Genomic DNA, 23,268 nt, shown 5'->3' with positions numbered 1-23,268 from the left:
CGACTTACTGAATCTCATTATCATGGTTCTGCTGAAGCTGCTGGCGTTGGTTGTGTGATGGACAAAACAATAGACACAAGTATGTGACTTGTAACTTATACATTGTAGTGTGTTATCTTTACTTTTTCTATGGTGTGATGTTTCCTGTAATTTCACAGCAGTGGTGTAGTCTGTAGTAAAACTAGCATATACCCCTATCTTCAGTGAGTGTATCATTTGAATCTAGCCTTTACCGTTTGGCTTATCGGGCTGTATCATTTTGTTTGGCGGGATGTAAAGACCAGGGATTTGGATATATGTCTGTAGTTCAGGAACTCTGCAACAAGACCATGGCTGATGCAAGGACAGAGGTTCAAGCTACACAAGACTATATCACAAGTGGGGATGTAAGTTGACATACAACCGGCAAGTCGTTAGCTGTGTATGTTCACTGTTGTTGAGATTATTTGCACTGGGCAAAATTGAAAATAACACTTTGCACAATGCTAAGTCATTTTGTACCTTCATTTGTTACCTTCAATTTCTTCAATGCTTTTCTTTTCCTCTATTCATTTTTAATTCCAATGCATCTTTCAGTGTATAACAGATGCCAGACATGCCTCAACTAGATCAGCCATGCATTCTCCAGTGACAGCTATTTCTATGAGGTATGTCGAACGCTAAGACCCATGAAATTGATAACTCTTGTCGCACTTTTCTCAAAGGCTGTTTCCATTTTTATCATCTTATCAGTCATCTATGTGATTTTTGCCTCTCAGCAACAAAAAATTATTTCTGTCTGCAATTGGAGCTGTGCAGATGAAAGAAGTGCTCCTAGTTGAGATGTACCAATGACAAAACAGCTGCTAACACACCTTACAGAAACTGAAAGTGCCTAATTGTGTTGTAGTTTTTGTGTGTTTTAAAGACATCAGTGCTTTTATTGTTGCCTATTGACTATATTCACTAAATAGAGATATCCTGCTTTGGCACCTACAGGTTCTAGTAACTGTCACTCTGTTTCTCCATTTTCACTGTTATGTTTTGGGATTCCTGTCTTGGTAGCCAAGGACTAGTGTATCGTAAAAATGCACCCTTGCTCATAGGATACAACATAAGAGGTGGCCCATGACTGTCTCAGATTATTGAAGAATTGGTTTGAGCAAAGAGGCATCAACAATTCATTTGACACCTGGCATGGTAAGAATGTGTAATAGTTAATATGTCAGTGACTGTGTGATGCTCTTCAGTTTGCCTGAGCAGCACTCAAAATATGTTCATCAGCCTTTCCACTTTAAAAACTCTTTCCTGATACAAGTACTAAAGGAGTGGCACACAACATGAAAAAAGTGTACAGTGGTGCTCAAAGTGATGAGGGGAAGACATGGTTTCCTGAATTATCTGATAAAGGACAGGGATGTGTTAGTTTGAAATTTCTGGGGTTTTTTTTGTTTTGTTTTTTTTTTGTTGGGTTTTTTAATTTACAGTTGAAATTTTTATTGTGATGTTGTTTAAACAGCCAAAGCCACCAAAACACATTTCTACTGGGCAATGAGGAACAATGATGGGACTGATGCTGGGTTCCTGAAGTACCTACTCAACATTGTGGACCATTACCAGGTTTGTAGATGTGCTTCCTAATGTAAACCAATGTATGATACAACAAACCAATAAGATATTTTGTATGAACCTTACTGATTTGTATATATCACTGGCCATGTTTAAAGGGCATGGTAGCCCAGAGTTTTTTTTGACATATCAGAAATTGGGATTTTTAGTAGTAGTAGAGTTACTTAGTAGTTTGATGCTGCTCCACAGTGTCTCACTTTGCCCAGGGGTTCTTATATATGTAATGTGTTATTAGGAATCAATCCACACGAATGCTGGGTGTAAATTACTACTTTGTAGCATTATAGCAGGATAGATGTTGAGGAAATTTAACTTTGGCTTAAAATGTTACCTTAGGGCAAGCATGACCTGTGCAATAAAGATTCAAGATGTCAACACCCAGGCTATGTGTGCAGCAAAAAGCCCTTGACCTTCCTAGATGAAAGCTATAACAAAGACCACCATTTACAAGAACCCTTCTGATTATCTTCTGGTTAGTGGGCATGGACAAAAGCTAATGACTTTTTAAAGTTAACCAAGTGTAGCCTTGTGTATATTGTTGTGTAGAACAAATTTATAAGACAAGGAATACTTACTCGCCAATTGCATAGTGAAAAGTATATGTTGACTCTACTTTCTACAGTGCCGTGACACCTTTTACATTGAGACCTTTCATGTGGTGGTCCTTATATATGCCCCAAAGAGAATTAATCTTGGTGACAATTCATATGTGATGAGGATCCATCTGGCCATTTTGGATTGAGTGAGTTGCTATCAATATTTGTTAGACAAAATTTTTATTTCTTTTAAGAAAACATTTTATGTAGGCTCTATGCTCTTTGGGTTTACCCAATGATTGATGGGTCGGCATATCGTACTATGGATTAGATGGACTATACTGCATAATTAGAACATGTCATTTCCATTATAGAATGAAAATGTTGACCAAGAAGTTTCCTCGATTCAATTCTACTGACATTACTGGCATCCAGACAGGATGGCCCCTACTAGAGTGCTGAGACCAAAGACATTCATGATCAGACAGGCCGTATGGAATGAGGTGTTCAAGAGGAATAAATTAGATGTGAACCCATTGCCAGTTTGATTTTTTTCCTATAGTGAAGATAATAGTAGAGGTGTAGGAAATCCAAAGGCTGTTTCTGGAATAAATTAAGCTTGGGTATCCAACCCCTTAGGAGTGCCAGACTTCAGTCTATTCCTTACCTCGGCTCAAGGAATAGCGTACCTACACATTAATATACATGTAAGAAAAAAATTAAACAAAAGAAGAAAGAAACAATGCAACACTTGAATTCAAAATGAATGTTAACTGGCTGCCTGGCTCTGCTAGCCCCTATGGTTATTCCAGGCAGCTAGTACCCTAATTTTTACTGTTAATATTTTCATTAAAATTGTAATTTTTTCTTTAGCAAGAATGACTACAAATAAAGATTGATTATATCAGAAAAATCATGTAGCACTAAATACTCCCTTTGGTGGGTATTACATCCTTGTTGCAGGCAGTGTTTGCTGACTACGGGATGAAGATGAAATGGGGAATTTGTGTAGGTAACCAAGATTGCTGTGTGCTGCTCTTGTAATCATTTATTTAATCTGTAACCTGTATGTTATCTAATAATCTGAAAACATCAAAAATAAACAAGACTTTTGGTGTTTGTTGATCAAAAAACTGAATTATGTTTGTTAAATCTGTCATGTCATGCACTGAGTGCAGTTGGGGAAGCTAATGTACATGTAGACCACAAAGCAACTGCTGGGCAGTGGACGACCAGTTCCCTTGCCAAAGCACAAAAAATTTACAAGATGTTGTGGTGGTTGTTGCTTTCCTCATTGCTAAAATTGTTATTGTTGTAATCTATCAATATTCAATTGACACTATTTTATATTTTTGGTCAACAGAAATAATCAGCTCTATTCTGGAAACAAGCACACAACCAGAAGGAAAGTTTACACTGGATATTTTTTATTTTATTTAATGTTCAATGAAAACTTAGTATCAAGATTGAAGTTGTAACGAGTAATGCAAACTCCAAAAAAGCCGGAAACCAACAATAAATAAAACAGAAATCTGAAAATATAAAAACTATATAAAAAATAGTCACAGAGATATTAGTTGTGAGGTACAACTGTAGTAATCGGAAATGCATGTCTCTTTTTAACATTCTGCAGTTAAATATGTATCTATTGTATTCAGCACAATACTTAAATTTACATGAATATAATGATGATAATACTGATAATAATAATAATAATAATAATAAACTCAGTGAGCGTGAAAAAAAAAAAGAATTTGGCTTGCAACGCAAGCAGGGCAGGACCGAGTCCTGTAGACTTTGCTTTTCAAGCATCAATCCGCCTTTGGTGATTAGCCCATTACAAATCAGTCAAAGTCATTACACCTGTCAAAATTGATGTTTTTCTCGTCAAGAGAGTGTGGTTTTGACTGCTGAAGTAGAAAAGTTGTGACATACAAAGGATGAAATTAGTGACAATGCAGGTTCATCCCCTGACAACTCAGATGTTGAGTTAGGGCCTCTTCATATGAGCCCGGTCAGCCAGGCTGGCTCGGTTTCCGAGATCTCACCTCGCCACTCTTTCCTTTGTAAAAATTTCGATGTGTTCATATAAGAAGCCAGGCTGGCCCGGTTACCGAGATCTTGGGTTTTGCGACCAAGATCTCCGTAACTGGGATAAAAATTTTCCCATATAAACACTCCAGCCCGGGTAACCGAGACAAAACATTTTACACAAAATAGCTTTGCTTTCGCAACATAGCGGCCAAAATGGCATGATTTTTGCCCTGCATGTATTTCCACTTTAGGAGTAGGTGAATTAGCTTTATTAGTAAAGTTACAAGAGTCCACAAAGCTGCGACAGCCGCGAACAATACACGTTTATGTTCCACCATTTGGGTTGTGTTTCTTTCATTTTATCCCAGTAGACCGGGCTGAAAATCCCCATATGAACAGACAACAAAATTTGTCCCGGTAACTGAGCCAGCCCAGTTACCCGGCTCATATGAAGAGGCCCTTAAAATCAGAAAAACATAACAAACGCAAATTCCTTGTCTTCGAGCCTTAAGGTACTTCTTACATTTTGTTCAACATGTGGTCCTGTCATTTGTGAATCAAAGGAAACAACCAGTGGTAGTAGGCTTTCAGTAAAAATGATGTGGGCAAATAACCATCAAACCTTCTGGAGTCCACAGGCACTAATTAAAAACATCGCAGCAGGTAATTTGCTTTCATCAGCTGCCATTTTGTTTAGTGGGAATACATTTTCCCACATTGCTCATGCAGTTTGCAGCTTTTCTGAATTTGAAGTTCTTCAGTCCTCCACATATTACAATATACAGAAAAAATATTTGTTTCCAGTGGTAAACAAGGCCTGGAAAGATGAAAGAACTTCAGTATTAGAGCAGTTAAAAGGGATAAGCTACTCAATTTGATTGGAGATGGAAGGTGTGACAGTCCAGGTCATAGTGCCAATACCATGATGACAGATGAGGGAAAGGTGGCAGCATTCAATGTTGTACAGGTGACTGAGGCATCTTCATCCAATGCAATGGAAAAAGAAGGGTTTGAGAGGTACAGTCAAGACTTTGTAAGAGAAGAAGTCACCATCAAGAGAACTGCAATGTATCGCCATACAAAAATCTCATGTTCCATGAAAAAAGGCAATGGGGAAATCAATCACCAGTATGATGTTTGGATTGTAAAATGTGGAGGCAGGCCTGAGTGAGTAACGAAAAGTTTCTTAACATTGAACTGTTTCATTTTGGAAATATCAAAACACTCTCCTGAATGAAAAAGGGGGTTTGTTCAAAAGTTATAGACTGCCTTCACATCACAAGTAGTTCCTTAATGAGCAATGTCTAATAAAAGTTTTGAAGTTTTCTTCGCTGTCCCTCCTCTTATTTTAGTATCATTAAAGAATTAATTGTTTATCCCCACAATACAATTTCCACTCCCATTTCATTAAATCAAGAACTTGGTCAACTTAATATCCCTACAAATTTCGATCAGTCCATAGAAAATGGCATCTCACCAGAAAAACCTTGAAACCCTCTGCTGTATGTGCTGTGAAAACCTGGAAAAATCAAAAGGGGCAGTAACTTCAAAGTCTCAATATCTGAAATGGAAAGAATTCTTTGCTGAAAAGGTTTCAATCTTTGTTGAAAAGGACCTTGGGGAAATTCACCTGCAATATTTTTGCCACGCATGCTATGCGCATCCCAACAGAAGATGTGTTTCCAGTTACATGGGTGATGTACTATGATGATGAATGCAGAGTCTGTTGACATGTAGCAAAAATTAAGAAAGGTGGAAGGCCCAAGAAGATACGGATGGGGAGAAAACCCCAATTCTTCACTCCAAGATCTTGATCCTCTTACCAAAGACATACCCTCTATTTGCTTTGATGAATTTTCGGAGAAGTTTATCCTTCCTGAAAACCTTAGAAAATAATTACCATGCCCAGTATGCCTTCAGATTTTACACACACCTGAGAAAATTATTAATTTGTGGACCAAGTCCAATCCTGTTTGTGTCAGCCTTTGATGTTTTATTTTAGTCGTTGCGGCTTATCTGCGCACAGAACTGGCTGCATGTCAGCCTCTGATTTTACTGTTTAGTCGTTGCGGCTTATTTGCGCGCGGCACTGGCTGTGTGTCAGCCTTTGATTTTACTGTTTAGTTGTTGCCACTTATCTGCGCACAGCGCTGGCTGTGTCAGCCTTTCATTTTACTGTTTAGTTGTTGCAGCTTATTTGTGCACAGCACTAGCTGTGTGTCAACCTTCGATTTTATTGTTTAGCGTTGCAGCTTATCTGCGCATGACACTGCCTGTACACTGTTTTAGTTGTTTGGTTCTGGTGGGAACTGGAATATGATTTCATTTTTATGTGGCTTGAGAACTATGTTTCATTTTTCCACCATCAGACGCCATGCAAGTGTACAACCCTTATCCAGCTGCTCTATTTTCTTAATTAGGGTGTGCCCTATTCACTCAGTTTCCTGGGCTGGCACTATATTTATACTCTTCCCTGGAACTTGGCTTTTCACACTATTTATCTTGTCTAGATAGTTTTGCTAACATTGCCATCACATTTTTCTGGTACCGCCCCTCGAAGCAATCTTAATTTAGTCATTGATAGTCTCAGGAAGTTAACTGACATGTTCTTATCGATAAGTTATGCCGGCCAAGAAGCATTCCGCACCCACCACCCTTTTGAAATCTAAAAGGCTGAGGGCTTCAGAGCTCACGGAAGAAACAGCAGAATCAGTTACAACGCCTCCACAGAACCTAATTACGGTGGACGTGCGAGCTCTGCCCACAAAGTTATCTCTCGCTGTCACCCAAGCTATCACAGGCACTCAGGCAGGTCAACAAAGCACACACTCCGGTCGCTACAGAGAAAGAGCTGATAGAGGCATCGGTACAGGATGAAGTTTACATGCTCACCGAAGGTATGGCCACCACCTTCATGGCAAAGCCGCTTTCATTGCCATCTAATAGGGAACCGTTTGCCAGTATCACGGTGACTCCAGGTAGTGGGGTGAGCTCCAAGCTTAGGGCTAAAATTAGGGCTGACGAATTCATCGAGTTTGGGTCCCTTCTCATATCATCCCCTAATCAGGATAGATTTTGTCTGTTTAATGCCTTCGTCTAACTTGCCAACTCAACCTTGTCTGACCCTTGAACCATGCCAACCCTCCAAAAAAATTCACACCTTTCTGTAATGGCTCTCAGACTTTAATATCTTTGCTGTGATTTTTTCTGAGAAATTCCCAAACGAGACCCCTAGGCTAATAAAATATAGTGAGATTGTTTGCGAGATTTCTACTTAACTTGGCGACTGGTATTTCTACGACGAACAGTTTCATTACATACAACAGTCAGTCCCTCACCAGTACCCTTGGGATACCATTCATCGGGAACTATGGATCAAGTCGGTTATAAAATTTCGTGCCAAACCCGCGCAACATAAGCCAGATATGGCATCTCCACACACCAGGCCTTCACAGTCCTTTCCCAAAGGGACCTGCTGGTCATTTCACGCAGGCACATATTGTGGTGGTTGCAAATTCAAGCATGTTTGTTTCAAATGTGGTGCAAAGCAACTAGGCAGCCAGTGCTCTGCCGTTAATCAACAACGTACCGCTCTCCCCAAGAATGGATCAAGTCTTGCACAGCCGGCCAGCCGGTCATGCCCGTAAAGGTGGACAGACTTGAATATCTTCTACAAGGCTACCCTGCTTCCCTTAACGAGTGTTTGTTTCTGGTTTTTTTTGTGGTTTTTGTATCGATTTTGTGGGTGGGCGGCACTTTTTTGAATCCCCCAATCTGAAAAGTGCTCTCAAGCAGCCACAAATCGTTGTTTCCAAATTAAATAAGGAACCCAAGGCCGGTCGCATCGTGAGCCCTTTATCCGAACCATCCTTTCAAAATGTTTGTTGTCCCCGCTAGGCATAGTTCCCAAGAAGGATCCCTCAGAATTTCATCTGATACATCATTTATCCTATCCCCCCGGCTCATTCGTTAATGATTTCATTCCTGAGGTTTGTTCATTAGTTCACTATGCGTCAATCAACGATGTCATATCTGTCATCAAATGGAAGGGGGCTAGTTGTTTTATGGCCAAAACAGATGTCACGTCCGCTTTTTGAATCATACCAATTCATCCCAAGGACTGCTTTGTTGGGCATGAAGTGGCAAAACCTGTACCACTTCAATCCCAAGCGCCTGTACCACTGCATTCGTCTAAGCAAAGAAGCCAAGTCCGACATGGCCACTTGGCTTACATTTTTGGATAGGTTTAATGGCAAAACGTTTTTCTTGGATGATAAATGGGAAACGTCGTCTTCCCTCAAGCTGTTTACTGATGCAGCCAGTTCTAAGGGCTATGGTGTCATCTTTGGTAAGCATTGGTTTTGCGGCGCATGGCCTGCTTCATGGACCTCCTTAAATATTGCCTTTTAAGAACTGATTCCAATATTCCTTTTGTTGCTATTTGGGGGTCACTTATGGCCAACAAATGCATGGCCTTTTATACGGATAATTCTCCTATTGTCGATATCATTAACCACCAGACCTCTAAACATCCATTAGTCACGATTTTAGTTTGCGATCTGGTTTTAGCATCAGTTACATATATATTTTGTTTCAAGCAGGCCACATTCCAGGCGTGCATAATACTGGTCAGATTACATTTCACGTTTTCAGGTCGAGCAGTTCAAGCAACTCTCGCCCAGGGAGGACAAACTGCCAACTCCAGTTCCCACCCACCTTCCGCCAGAGAGTTGGTCCCTACCCTGAAGGGTTTGTTAAATTCCGCACTGTCGTTGGGCACACACAAACTTTACCAGAGAGCTTGGGCTACTTTTACTGCATTTACTCAACAGTTTTTTCATCTGGAAAATCCCAGTCTACCCATATCAATACCTTCATTGGCCCTCTTTATCTCTTATCTCCACGCTGGAAATTAGCCTCCTCGACCATTAAATCTTATCTGTGCGCTACCAGTTACGTGCACAAATTGAAAGGTTTACATGATCCTACGCAAACATTTTTAATCAACAAGTTATTGACAGCCTTAAGTCAACAGGGTTCTTGTGATATCCGTTTACCAATTTCGCAGCCTGTGTGCACAAGCTGGTTGGTTCACTAGGTCATACTGCATCATCAGCCTTTCACCATACTCATTATTTTGCTACATTCTTACTTGCCTTTTACAGCTTCTTTAGGATCGGTGAGCTAGCGGCCAAGAGCACAAATTCTGGCAGTGCAGTAGTTTGATATAATCAACTCCGCTTTCTCACTCAGAAAGGTAACATTCACATGATAAAAATAACTATCACAAAGTTTAAACACAATACCACAAACCATCCATTCGATATCTTGATCAAACGGGAGCATTTTGCCCCATTCAGGCTATGCTCAATTTTTGCAAAAACAGAGGCCACCAGCCTGGGCCACTTTTTTGCCATACTGACATTAGCCCAATCACAGTTTGTCAGTTCAATGCAGAATTACATCGCTGCTTGATATTTTGTGGTCTAGATACGAGCAGATATAAGGGTCGTAGCTTTCAAATTGGCACCGCTTGTCACGCAGTCAACAAAGGTCTTTCTGACACCCAAATTCGGGCACTTGGCCGTTGGAAATCCGATGTTTTTAAAGTTTATATCAGGTCCAACACCTTGCATGCAAATTGACTACCTTTGTACGTAGACTTGTCCCTGCTTGGTAGCCTTCAGGCCCCGGTTTTACTGTTAGTTTTTGTTTAACAGCAGTCTGGTCAATGTGGAGGGTCAGGTATAGGACTGCTTCTTCACTGACTGACCTCCTTCTACTGTATCTGTTCGGCACAGTGCTTGCTTGCTTCTTTGGGTAATATTAAGTTACTCTTTAGCATATCACGAGTCTATGCCCAATTGTTTTAGCCCATTCAGTTAGTTAATCACATGATTGTTACAATGTTAGTCAGGTCAGTGCAGAAGGACAGGTATTGAACTGCTTCTTCATTGCCATTCATTTACTCTCTAACTTTAAAATACTTTATTAGGGCATTGCCAGGGTTTCTATTTACCACATCTCCTTAGTATAAGATCTGCGTCATCATGTCTTTGTTGTAAGACTTATGGTTGGCTTTATTCCATATGTTGCTCGGTTGTGGGGCTGTTTCCAGGCTATTAATCATACCCAAGTTTTCATAATTTTGAATTTGCGACCTCATATGCACGTCGCCCTGTAATCTTCATTCAGTGACGATGGTCAGTGTGGGGCTGTGGTACCACTGTTTGGTGTGCCTTTTCTTTCGAGAGTTCTGCCAGCATCTTGGTGGGGTTGCCACATTGTTGTGGCTTGTGGCGAAAGTTTTAACCCCACCTTTCCTGAAGAGATTTTAATCTTTGTTTGTAACCTTAGTTTCAATTAAACTTGTCACATTTGTGGCCATTTATCCCAAACGATTCGTTTCTATTGTCATCTACCTATCTCTCCAGCAAACTAGTGTGGTGCCTTGCGGAGCTCTCGATGTCTTAATGTTTGCGAATGACTCACGATAAAAGAATATTTGCTACATGGAATTGTTTAAAGTCTGCATGACACGTACAGCAGCTGGAACTTGCAGCTGACATTTGTCACCTCACAAAGCAAAGTCAACAATTCTGAGGGCATGGGGAGTACTGCATTCTGCAATTTCCGAAGGCAACGGGGGTTAAAATATCGAAGCTGTCCATGGTTGGGTATGGATATTTTTTGAAATTCCCCAATACAGTAGTTCCAAGCCAAATGTCAACTGAAGCAAACATCTTATATCAGTTTTTACTAGTAAATTATACTTTAGCCCATCAAAAGCACCCAATCCTTCTGATTTTTCTAATGCTTCTGTTCAGCTACATAATCAAAATGAAATCAAACACTCGCAATGCATTCCAGTTGACATAGTCTTTTGCTCATTCCTGTCACGCTCTATAAATTTCAATGCTTCAGGATTGATGACTAAAAAAATTCTAAAAAAATTGGACTATTTTTGCTTCCCCTGAAATTTGGGGACATAAAACCAGAGATAATAACCTAAGCACATGGCTAGTTTCACGTGGAATGCTTCAACATGGCCTACAAGATGACATTGCATAATCACACAATTTCAGTTCAAAATGGCCGCCTTTTGTTGAGCGAGCGATGTCCATGATTTCAACGTCCTGAAGATGTTTTCCGAAGCAGACAACATTCCTTAAGGTATTTGAAGAAAATACGAATGTAATTTTACTGTAAGCAAGAAATTGGAAGCGAAAATTTTAGGTAAGTGAGCTTGCATGACCTTCGCTATGTGCTACACAAATCTACGCATGTTCTCCAAATGTGACTGAATTCCCTTTCGACCGCCATTTTACTGTTGCAATCTCAAATAATTCTTGAATTATGTGTCGTGAATCGTTTTTGGGATTCTAAAGTTCAGGACCTTTGGAAAAAACTTTGTTTCGTTGAGTAAACACTTTTCAAAAGGATGCGTAACACGATCTGAGTTAGTATTCCACTGGCTGTTGCCATGGCAACGGAAATGTGAGATTTCTAATTAGGTAAAAAAATAATCTAAAATTTCGGGTTTGATGGTTTTTGGCTCTGTCCTCAGGATGCATTTGCCGATAAATCAAGGAAAATTATTTACTTCTACATCAAATTTTAACAGTAGAGTGGAAATACATTCTTTAAATATTTTTTTACATTTTTTCCTTTTGTTTGTGAAGTTTAATTTATTTAAATTGTTCAAAAATTACTACTAGCTTCCATGAAGGAAAGTTTTTTTCTCTAGAGGGTATTTTTAATGCTCTTTTAAATGAGATATAGTAGATTATTCTCCTGTGAATATTTGCTGAGATATTAATGATTAACCTTATGACCTTTTGCCACGCCCATTTTTGATGTGATGGAGATGAGTTCACAGATGCATAAATACTACAATCCGATGTGACGGGAGATCCTTCTGTAGTGAGTTTTTATATGTTTCCCAATGTACTAGTTTTGCCTTTTTAACTTTTTATCTTTTTTAAATTTTTAAATTTTTAAATCTTACAGGACCCCTTTGATAACAGTACTTTATAGTACTGATGGGTTAATCCTGTCTAAAGATTCGTTTATTATTATTATTAGTAGTAGTAGTAGTAAAGTCTATGAAAGCGTGACGAAGCGTGACATATAATTTTAGAACAACGTTGATTACACAATAACCAGTAATATGATCTTTGTATGATCCTTTGTTTAAGTAAGCATGAAACTATTTGAGTACATGTCGCAGAATATAGTTCGTGTTTTCCATCTTTAAACATGTAGGAAGACTAGTTCCTTCTAGCAACAAGTTTAGACTAGGATTCTACTCGCTTAAACACCTAGTTCCACAGAATTTACGTAAGTAATCACTCATATCTGTGAAATTGTGGTTATGTCGTAATTAAGTTGTTTATCCCAAATTATCCCAAAGGAAACTCCTCGTTTCTTCTGTATTTTCTATCACATATTAGTTAGCTACCATCATGTATATAAGAACATTGATTCAAGCAATAAAGTAGATTCAGTCGATTGTACAGCAGTTGAGTGTGTTCCACTCCGTGAGTGTGCTCCGATTAGCCAAGAGCGAGCCCAAGCATCGCAACAGTTTGACTGTAATCAACCCTCGGATGTCTTTTCTACTACACTGATGGCAGCGGTGGGATAAGATCCAAGTCTTCGTGGAACCTGAAGTCTGGAAAGAAGCCTCAAGGATCAGCGTGTTCAGCAATCCTTGGAGATAAGTAGTTCCCTTTGTTAATTAGCTGTTGGGTTAGCTGTTGTCGAAATTGAGTTTGCAGGAAATTTGCTAGGTAAACTTGCGGTTTATCGTGTTCAGTGTGTTTCCGGGTGCTGTAGGTTTCTCATAAAGTGTAAATTATGGTGACCGAAGGTGAAAATACCACCCCTTCCAGTTCAGGCGCAGCAGCTGCTTTGTCACAGAATAGACCTATAGTTATGCCTGAATTGTTCTCAGCACTTGATAGCGAATTGCAGGACTCGTGGCTCGCACTTCGAAGATTGTGCAGAAATTAACGGATAGAATCCAGCATGCAGAGCTCAGTTTCTTGCAGTCCATATGCGGGGAGCAGCTCTGCTCCAGTTGCAGAGTATTCCGGCAACTGTGCATGCGGATTACGATGATCTCAAAGCAGCTCTTTGGTTGAAATTTGTCCCACAAGAATGAATCAAACTTCACAAGGCCAAGTTTGGAGCACAGCAACAAGAAAAACACGAGAAGCTCTCGGATCTGTTGAGTTCTTTACGGAGGTTGGCCAGAAAAGCGTACCCCGAGGCAGCCGAAGAACTACAGGGTAGCCTTGCGAAGGACCAATTCATCGATGCATTGGAGGACAGGGAGATATGGCTAAAGCTCCGAGAATCTGGTGCTAACACGCTCAATGAAGCGGTTAGTCGCACGTTGCAAATAGAGGCGATGTGCGAGGCCGAATTGAGACGTGGCAAAGGTTGGTCGGTCAGACTTGTACAAGAACCACGACCAGAGGAAAAGAACGAGCTTCTCTAGCTTATCAAGCAGAACACGGCTGCTATGAACCAGATGGTTGCGGTGGTTTAACAACAGCAACAGCCATTGACCTCAAAGGATCGAAACAACACAAAATGGTCGGAGACTGTGACCGAACGCGGGTCACATGAGGGACCTTCGGTTGCGGCTTTGTTTGTAGTGTCATAAAAAGGGTCATTTTATGGCAGATTGTAAAAAAACCTTCTACCGGGTCAGGAAACCGGTCGTGATCAAGGCTGCGGGTCAAGCAATCAGTCAGGAAATTCAGTGAGACCCCAAAAGTTAAAGAAAATAAAAAAAAGGCTTTCGGTTTTCGTAGTGTTTCTTGTGACACTGCAGTTTATGTGCCTGGGCGGGTTGGGTGGCAACCTGTCGATATGTCGGTGGATACTGGTTCAGCAGTAACGCTTGTTCATTATGGTGTATTACAAAAAGCAAAATTGATTTTAAATTGGGACTGATTACTGAACCAGTGGTGTCTGCTAATGGCCAACCATTAGACATTAAGGGAAAATGTGTGTTGGAAATTTTTCTTGGTGGGGTGACTGTCTTTCACCCGGTGTTGGTGGCCGCAGACGTAATGCAACATTGCTTCCTTGGGATTGACTTCTGGGCAAGCATAATTGCAAAATTGATTTTAACACCAAAACGATTCAAATTGGCAGAGAGGTTGTGGCAGGACTTTGACTAAAATGTCTATATTTTTGTTTTTCCAAAATCTTACACTTCTGGCATAGAAGAATGCTATGCTGAGTGTTTTAGAGTTAATATTGCGCTGTTTCATTGCTAGCAAAACGTTTTATTTAGTACAGTGAAAAAAAACAGTTTCGGTTACCATGGCAACGCAAAGTAGCATTTTTTGGTTTTACATCGATTTCTTTCCCTGCAGTCCATCCAATTCCCATAAATCCTCCTCCACTGTTGTGAGGAAACTATGACCTATTACATGACGTTTAAGACTTTCGAAGACCTCACGGGATCGAAATTCGTCAAACCGAAGGTGTTATCACAACAGTGAAGATTGAGAGAACAAGAGGTAGCTTTCTTATAGCGAGTTTTGGGTCCAAAATGCGCGGAAGAAAGAAGAAAAATGTTTACAGAAAGAAACGGAAAGGAAAACCTTTCACTGACATTCAGAGGCATGCGAAAAAAGCGAAGAAAACGCCACCAGATGATAGTGGAGTTCCTGAACTAGTGGCTGGTGTATCATGTCAACAACCTTCATCGGATTCTGAAAACGGTCGATCTCTGAGTGCTTCGCGACTGAAAATGACGCCAGAAGATTATTCTGATAGTTTTCCACAATGTTTTGACGATGAAACGGCTTGCCTGGGAGAGGGATATAGGCTCGTAGACTTGACGAAGTTGTCTATGACACTGTCAGAAACTCATGTTTGCAAGGAAGGTGAGAAATTATAACATACATGAAAAGAGTACTACCTCTGGCAAGTGATTCCGCGCTTATTACTGTTAAAAAAAACTTAGAATATATTGCAGTCAAAACTGTTTTCAGTTATTTTAGCTAGATTGGGTTGATCTTCTTGAACAGATTTGTCACTGATAATTAAATATTTCAGTACTACCTAAGATCACTTTAAAAAGGTCAATCATCTTTTTGCATTATGTGCTTAGTAAACAAATTCAAATGTTCATGAACAAGTGATTTTGTTTTAACTGTAGTCAATGCCCATGTCATCTTGTAGGCTCTTTAACTGTAAAAGAAAACCCGTCTGGGAGAAATGGATTAATGGCTGATCTCTCGGTGGAGTGCAGCGTACTCCTTGATGCTACACCACTTAAAACGTCATCCACTATAACCAAGAGAGGGCAGTCCTTCGATGTAAATTGGCGTGCCGTTTATCATTCCCTCGAAACAGGAGGTGGCTACGAAGGACTTGTGTCCTTTTGCAGTATTATGAACATGCCATGTTCATCTGAGCCTGCCTACTACAAACACGTCGACAGCATTCTGGAAGCTTTGGAGGCTGAAGCTGATGATGAAGTGAGGTCCGCGGGGCAAAGGGTGCGTGCCCACATTTTAAAAGAAAATGGAGAGTTGAACAGTGATGATGTTTTGGATGCAGCAGTGTCCTTTGATGGCACATGGGCCAAAAGAGGATTTACACCCTTAACCGGTGTAGTCTTTGCTATACCAGTGGACACTGGAGAGGTACTTGACTACCATGTCCTTTCCAAGGAATGCCGAAAATGTTCCCTGAAGAGTCAGTGTCAGAGTGAGCTGAGCACCTCGCTTTAAATCAATGTGATGTTAATTTTAATGGTAGCTCACCTGCAATGGAAGCCGAAGGTGCGACAGTTTTGTGGAGCAGATCCATACAGCGACACAACCTAAGGTACAGGTGGATGGTTTCTGATGGCGACAATAAGGCCTTCAATGCTGTTGAAAACATGTATGATGGATGCAAAGTTGAAAAACTTGACTGTGTTGGACATGTACAAAAGCGTATGGGGAAGCATCTGATGAACTTAAAAGCTACCACCAAAGGTAAACTGGCTGATGGAAAACCTATTGGTGGGAAGGGCTGCCTAACAGAAGGTCGTATTAAACGCCTTCAAAAGTATTATGGACTGGCCATCAGGCAAAATACTTTGTCAAAGGCAAACCCAACTGAGAGAGGTTAATGTTGCTGTTTACACCATGAAGAAAAACATCATTGCTATCCTTCACCAGTGTTCATTCTCCAGACCCTGCCAAACAACACCGCTTCTGTCCTGTTGGTGAGTCTTCATGGTGTAGATGGCAACAAGACTCTGCAACAGGAACCTCAACCTATGATGCAGAGGGCTGTTTGCCAGAGGTATTCTTTGATTTGTTGCACCCTACCTTCATGACATTGAGTGAAACAAAGCTCCTTGAAAGATGTGTGTGTGGTGCTACACAAAACCGCAATGAGTGTATCAACTCAATGGTTTGGGTTCGTTGCCCAAAACATAAACACCATGGTGTTAAGCTGATCCGTTGTGCAGTAGCTTCTGCTGTTTGCCACTTTCACAGTGGAGCTGCAAGCAGAGTGAGTGTAATGAACAGACTCCAGTCCAGCTGGAATGTTTACAAAAAAGGCATCAGAGAAAAAGGACAAGAGGCGGCTCAAAAAATCAGACCTGCAGGCTTCTGCAAAAGAGAAGAAATGCCACCAAGGGATGCAGCTGCTGCATACACGCAGAGAAGAGGCCCTCAGGGAGGCTGAGGGCATCACATATGAAGCAGGCGGCTTCTAATTGATTGAAATGGACAATTTCATTCAAATTCATGACTTAAATGCATCATAAGTGCTATGAACAACCTTAAATTGAGTGTTCCAACTTTCTATCAGTTTTTCTCAGAATATCCTTTTTCCAACTTTGAGAAAAAATATTTCTTGAAGGATTTGACCAATAAACTTGAAATTTTCAGTGTTTATTGCTTTAAAACTCTTTTCTTGGATGAGCATAGAACTTTTCTGTATGTTTGATTTGGAAAAAGTTACAAGGAAAAATGGCTCCAAAATTGACCCCGAAAAATTGGGCCCACTTTAAGTTGGCACTGTAGCCAAAGTATTTATTTGATAACAAAGTTCTATGCTCATCCCACAAAATAGCTTCTAAACTGTCTATTAAGTTAAAAAACTCAAAATTTTAGATAATCTGTGGCAAGATATCTTTTCTCAAGTACACTCAGGTCATACACAGTATGGGGTCACAATATTTGACCCATATCAGGTTACACATAACCGCAATGCAAAAATGTTGCTTATTTCTAAAATCTGTGGTTCATAAGCTTTCCATTGATATATGGTTTTGTATGATTTGAGTGAAACCCTTAGAAGTTACAAATCATTGCAAAAAGGTGCAAATTTTAGGTTAAGTCCCGCCTTAAAGAGAAAAGTGAGTTGTCAAAAGTTTTCAGGATAAAATTGGCAGAAACTGTTGTGGTTCCCGGTCATCATGAGATGGTATTGCTGGCTAAGCTTAAGGAGGCTGAGTGTGGTGATGGTGTACTAGGGTTAGTTGAACCATCTCCTGGTTTTGCCAAGCAACATGATCTCTTGTTGGCCCGAGTGGTGGCGCAGCCTAAGGAAACCATGGTGCCAGTCCATGTCGTCAACCCATCACCTACTCCTGTGACCCTCTACCAGAACACTTCTGTTGGTATCTTCAACCAGTTGGAAGATAGTGCATTGGAACCAGTCAGCTGCAACCGGCTTGCAACTAAGAAAACCCAGAGGCAGACAAGACCGTTAGCATCCAAGCAGTTTGACCTGGACACCATGAACCTGACCAGCATGCAGAAGAACAACCTCGCGAACCTCCTGGACGAGTTCTCAGATATCTTCTCGTCTGGCCCAGAAGACCTTGGACGTACTGGTATCGTTAAGCACCACATAGACACTGGAAGCCACCCTCCAATTAAGCAACCACTGAGACGAGTACCAATGCACCAGCAGGAAACCATGCACAAACACGTTGAAGAAATGTTGCAGCACAGTGTAGTGAAACCATCCACCAGTCCGTGGGCCTCACCAATTGTCTTGGTGAAGAAGAAAGATAGTACCACCCGTTCCTGCATGGACTATCGGAAGCTGAACGACATGACCAGGAAGGATGCTTACCCCCTACCACGCATAGACGAGACTCTTCATGCCCTATCCAGTGCAAAAGTTTTCACTACCCTGGACTTGGCAAGTGGTTATTGGCAGGTCAAGATGAGCGCCGCTGACCGTAAGAAGACAGCATAATGCCAGGTAATGCCTTTCGGTCTCTGCAATGCGCCAGGAACATTCCAGAGACTTATGGAGTTTGTCCTCACTGGACTACAATGGCAGACATGTCTGGTGTACCTGGACGACGTCATTGTGTATGGTCGAGACTTCGATGAACACTTGGAATGGTTGGCAGAAGTGTTCAGGCAGTTCTGCCAGGCAGGTCTTAAGCTGAAACCATCAGTGTTGCCTGTTACGACCCAGGGTGCCGTACATTGGTCATGTGATCTCAGCCAAAGGTGTCAGCACTGACCCAGCGAAAATTGAAGCAGTCAAGCAGTGGCCAGTACCATCGAGAGTGACCGATGTGAGAAGTTTCCTGGGCCTAGCATCCTATTACCGGAGATTTATCCAGGACTTTGCTGAGATAGCTGCACCATTGCACCGCTTACTGCCAAGACAACAGAGAAGTTCAATTGGACCCCAGAGTGCGACCAAGCCTTCAGAGTTCTGAAAAAAAAGTTGGTGTCAGCTCCTGTGTTGGCCTTCCATTGCTTTGGAGAGAAGTTCGTATTGGATTGTGATGCCAGTGACTATGCACTGGGAGCAATCATTTCACAGCGGCAAGACGGAGATGAAAGGGTGATCGCTTATGCCAGTCGAGTGCTGGAGGACCACGGGCGTCGGTACAGCACCACCAAGGAGATGCTGGCCACCGTAAGGACTGACCATAACACACTGAAATGGCTTCAGACCTTTAAGGAGCCCGAAGGCTAGGTTGCCAGGTGGTTGGAGATGCTTGGACAGTACGATTATCGAATCGAGCATTGCTCAAGAAAGAAGCACCAGAATGCCGATGCATTGTCCAGAAATCCCCTGCCAGTTCCAGTAACTAACCAAGTAATCAAGACCAATGCAGTTGACAGCAGCAAAGAGAGAATAGCCATCGACATCATAGGACCACTGCCAGTAACTGAATCCAGAAGCAAGTACATCCTGGTTGTAGGTGACTATTTCACGAAGTGGAAAGAGGCGTTCTTGATCTCGAACCAGGAAGCGAGAACTATCGCAGAGAAACTCGTTAAAGAAGTCATTGCCAGGTACGGAACACCAGAGCAAATACATTCTGACCAGGGTCACAATTTTGAAGCCCAGCTGTTCCAGGAAATGTGCCTCCTGTTCAACATGGATAAGACTCATACAACCCCGTACCACCTGGAAAGCAACGGAATGATTGAAAGAATGAACCGTACCATCCAGGATATGCTGGCCAAGCACATGTCACACCACCAGCGTGACTGGGATGAGCACCTGCCATTGGTAATAATGACCTACTGGGCAAGTGTCCATACATCCACCCAGTACACACCGTTTTACCTATTGTTTGGCCATGAAGTACGATTACCAGTAGAAGTCATGTTTGGACGACAACCAAACCACCAGCCAGAAGTATCGGAGTACATAAGGGAGTTGCGTGACACCTTGGAAGAAGTCCATGAGCATGCCAGGAAGCACCTGCAAACTGCCCAGAAGCGTCAAAAGGACCACTATGATCAGCGAATTGCTGGAGAACAAATCGAGATTGGCGATCGAGTGTTCCTCCATGACCCTGCACTCAAAAAAGGGCAGACTAAGAAGCTCCACTCACCATGGCAGGGCCCTTACATTGTGATAACGAAGATTGGTGATGTGACCTACCGTATCCAGGCAGAAGACAACCCCAGGAAAAGAAAGGTGGTACACTTCAACCGCCTGAAGGCCTGTGGTGTACTTAAACCAGTAGAGCAGCAGCACAGACCTACCCAGACTGCTAGTTCTGAACCTCAAACTGAAGTGCGAAGACCGCATGTTCCACCACGGTATGTCCCTGATGAAACGGACCTCATGTACATGGACGAGACAGCAGCCGATGTGGAAGTTGCAATTCCTGAACGCCTTGACCGAGACTGGGAATTGCCTGCTGCAGTAAACGACCGACCAGTACATGCAGACAGGCCTAGACGAAAAGTCAGACCTTCAATCTGGATGAGACACTTTCTATCTTGATCAGTAGTTTACTAATTAGTTAATAAATTGTGCTTTGGACCGAAAATGCTAGTTTTATTTAGACCGAGGTATTAGTTTCACATCCCTATAGCTCCAGCATGGGGACATGCCTTTTTCAAAGGGGGAGATAGTGTAGTGAAGTCTATGAAAGCATGACGAAGCGTGACATATTATTTTAGAACAACATTGATTACACAATAATAACCGGTAATATGATCTTTGTATGATCCTTTGTTTAAGTAAGCATGAGACTATTTGAGTATGTGTTGCAATATATAGTTCGTGTTTTCCGTCTTTAAACATATAGGAAGGCTAGTTCCTTCTAGCAACAAGTTTTAGAGTAGGATTCTGCTCACTTAAATGCCTAGTTCCGCAGGATTTACGTAAGTAATCACTCGTATCTGTGAAATTGTGGTTATGTCGTAATTAAGTTGTTTATCCCAAATTATCCCAAAAGAAACTCCTTGTATCTTCTGTATTTTCTATCACGTATTGGTTAGCTACCATCATGTATATAAGAACGTTGATTCAAGCAATAAAGTAGATTCAGTTGATTGTACAGCAGTTGAGTGTGTTCCACTCCATGAGTGTGCTCTGATAAGCCAAGAGCGTGCCCAAGCATCACAACAGTTCAACTCTAATCAACCCTCGGCCAAGTTTTTCACTACACTTCATTTGAATTTTTTCTCTTAATTAGACTGGACTTTGCCCTTTTATCGACAATGCGATGTGGCTCAGACTTTTGACGTAACTTTGGACTTTTGCGAAGCTTGAACATCAGTGAGGTAAGATATCAGGTAATGACCTAACTCTGGAATTTGCCCAGGTCATAATATCATGACGTCAAGAAACACATCACAATCCATCCCAACACTGTGATAAAAACGGTTGCCCTTTTTCTTTGGTCATTCAGGAAACAAACAATGGCAAGAAATTATTGCAGCCAATGCTAAAAGCCACTATTTCCAGTCTATCTACTGCAAAGGGTATTTTCACCAAAGCTGTATTCAAAGTCATCACCTCAAATGCTGTCCATGTTGCCGACTGAATTCCCTACACAATGCCTTAGGATTTTAATTATTATTACTCTTGGACGACAAAACAAACAGACAACCTTCGTTACTGCAGCTACACACTTTTGACATGCACCTCCAGCATAAAAAAGTGTTCTCCCTCTTCTGTAGACCAAATAAGAAAACAGGTAAATTTCATATGGTTTTGTTATGCTCTATTGTTCATGACAAGTTATAAGGCACTTGGAACCACATACAAGCCAAATTGGCGATGTTGATTCAGTGTAATTTTTTGGTCACAGGTGAAAAGCTTGCGATGGAATACTTGTACTCTCAAAGTGGAGTGGTATTAGTAGAGAATGAACAGGACCTCAGTGACATGAGAGATGACAGTATTAAGGCAGACAGCAACAGTGTTACCGATCCCGAAGAGGGTGGACACTATGAAGACCCACTCAACCAAATAATAACTGTGGGGTGATGAAACCTGACAGGACAAATCAACTGTTCACATGTTTGAAACAATAAATGATCCCCTAACCAGATGCAGTCTATTTTCGCTGTAAGAATAGACAATGTTTTTATTCATTTTATTTGTACAGTGAGAGACAGAAGAACAACACAAGGAGGCAGTCCATTCTCAAGGCCTACCTGGACTTGACAAAGTACTCAAAGTGGCCGAGGCTCTCATCAATATGGAGGGACTATTTGCCCAAGATGAAGTACTGAAGCGATTATATGACAACCACTTAGACTACAACAAAGTGCCCCTAAAGTGTCCTGCAATATATCAGAAAGATTCCACTCGTGATCAGTTTGCCCGAAAGTATCATTCAGCACATGTTCGAGTTGAAACAATGAAGAGGTAAAACCCTATAGCCTCCTAAGAGTGTCTCCCCAAGAAGACCAGGCAGAACCAGGCAGGTGAGAAATAATTTTCTCACCAAACCAAACATTTGTGCCAACTTTGAGCGAAATTGGTGATTTGAGCTTTATCACCTCCTGCCTGGTTTTCCTGTGGACACTCTTGAACATTGTGTATTGATTAAAATATTCACTAAGTTGCTAACTTTCCATTACAGATGTTTCTTTTCTGCTGGCTCACCATCTCAACCACCCTTATGTAGCCAAAGCTACAAGGATACAGTTTGTTCATTTTGTGGCAATAAATACAACCTTGCTAAGTATTGGTCTTTTGAGTTACTAAATTTCTCCAGCTTTGCTGCCATCTTGGCATTTTCACGTCCACAGTTCAATATAATCCCACTGTGAAAACCGCCTGGCCAGTAGATTTTGTGTTGGTTCTCTTGGTTGAAAATCACACATTCACCATCCCGGATTTGAGCAGTAAATATGTAGCCAATTTCTTGCAAATTTGTTCACTTCCTGTGATGTCCAAGCTTCCTGGGAATTGATATTACCCATATAACTGCATAAAGTGCTGCTCTAGCGACACCGCTAAAGAATGACTGGAAAAATTTGTGGATAACTATTTCAACATTCCCGACAAATTCCAAGATCATTCTGACTTTACTGACGTTTGCCTGCTTAACATAAGACTTTTGTGTTTGGTGTTGAATGTAAACAGAATGCACCTGGGCTGACGACGCCTTAATATGTGTGTTGTATGCCTGTCTGCCTATCTGGCTATTTTGCTCAAGAAATCCATATAAGGAGTCATGCAGCAATGAGAATTCTATGTTTTGGACAACTACAGTTAGCAGAACAGGATATGGATGCCTAGCTATGCAAAAGTAACTGACTTTGTGAGAAGGAAAGAAACAATAGCAACAAGTTGATTTTTATTTTTCTGCACAGTGTGACGT

At 41.2% G+C, this 23,268-nt stretch overlaps 1 long non-coding RNA gene and 3 pseudogenes across 1 annotated transcript in view; 3 read left to right on the top strand and 1 right to left on the bottom strand.

The window, feature by feature from the left end:
- LOC149098555 (uncharacterized) overlaps positions 1 to 23,268 on the bottom strand; it is an 84,833-nt gene that overhangs the window by 15,966 nt on the left and 45,599 nt on the right. The window lies entirely within an intron of this gene.
- Positions 4,627 to 5,349, top strand: LOC149098568 (uncharacterized; annotated as a pseudogene).
- Positions 8,394 to 13,683, top strand: LOC149098567 (uncharacterized; annotated as a pseudogene).
- On the top strand, positions 14,708 to 16,923 carry LOC149098566 (uncharacterized; annotated as a pseudogene).

This window comes from Orbicella faveolata, unplaced genomic scaffold (genome assembly GCF_042242905.1).
Source record: "Orbicella faveolata isolate gen_17 unplaced genomic scaffold, um_ofav_v1 contig_46, whole genome shotgun sequence".
NCBI lineage: Eukaryota > Metazoa > Cnidaria > Anthozoa > Scleractinia > Merulinidae > Orbicella > Orbicella faveolata.
The sequence above is the reverse complement of the archived record's forward strand: the minus strand, read 5'-3'. Positions and strand labels throughout refer to the sequence as shown.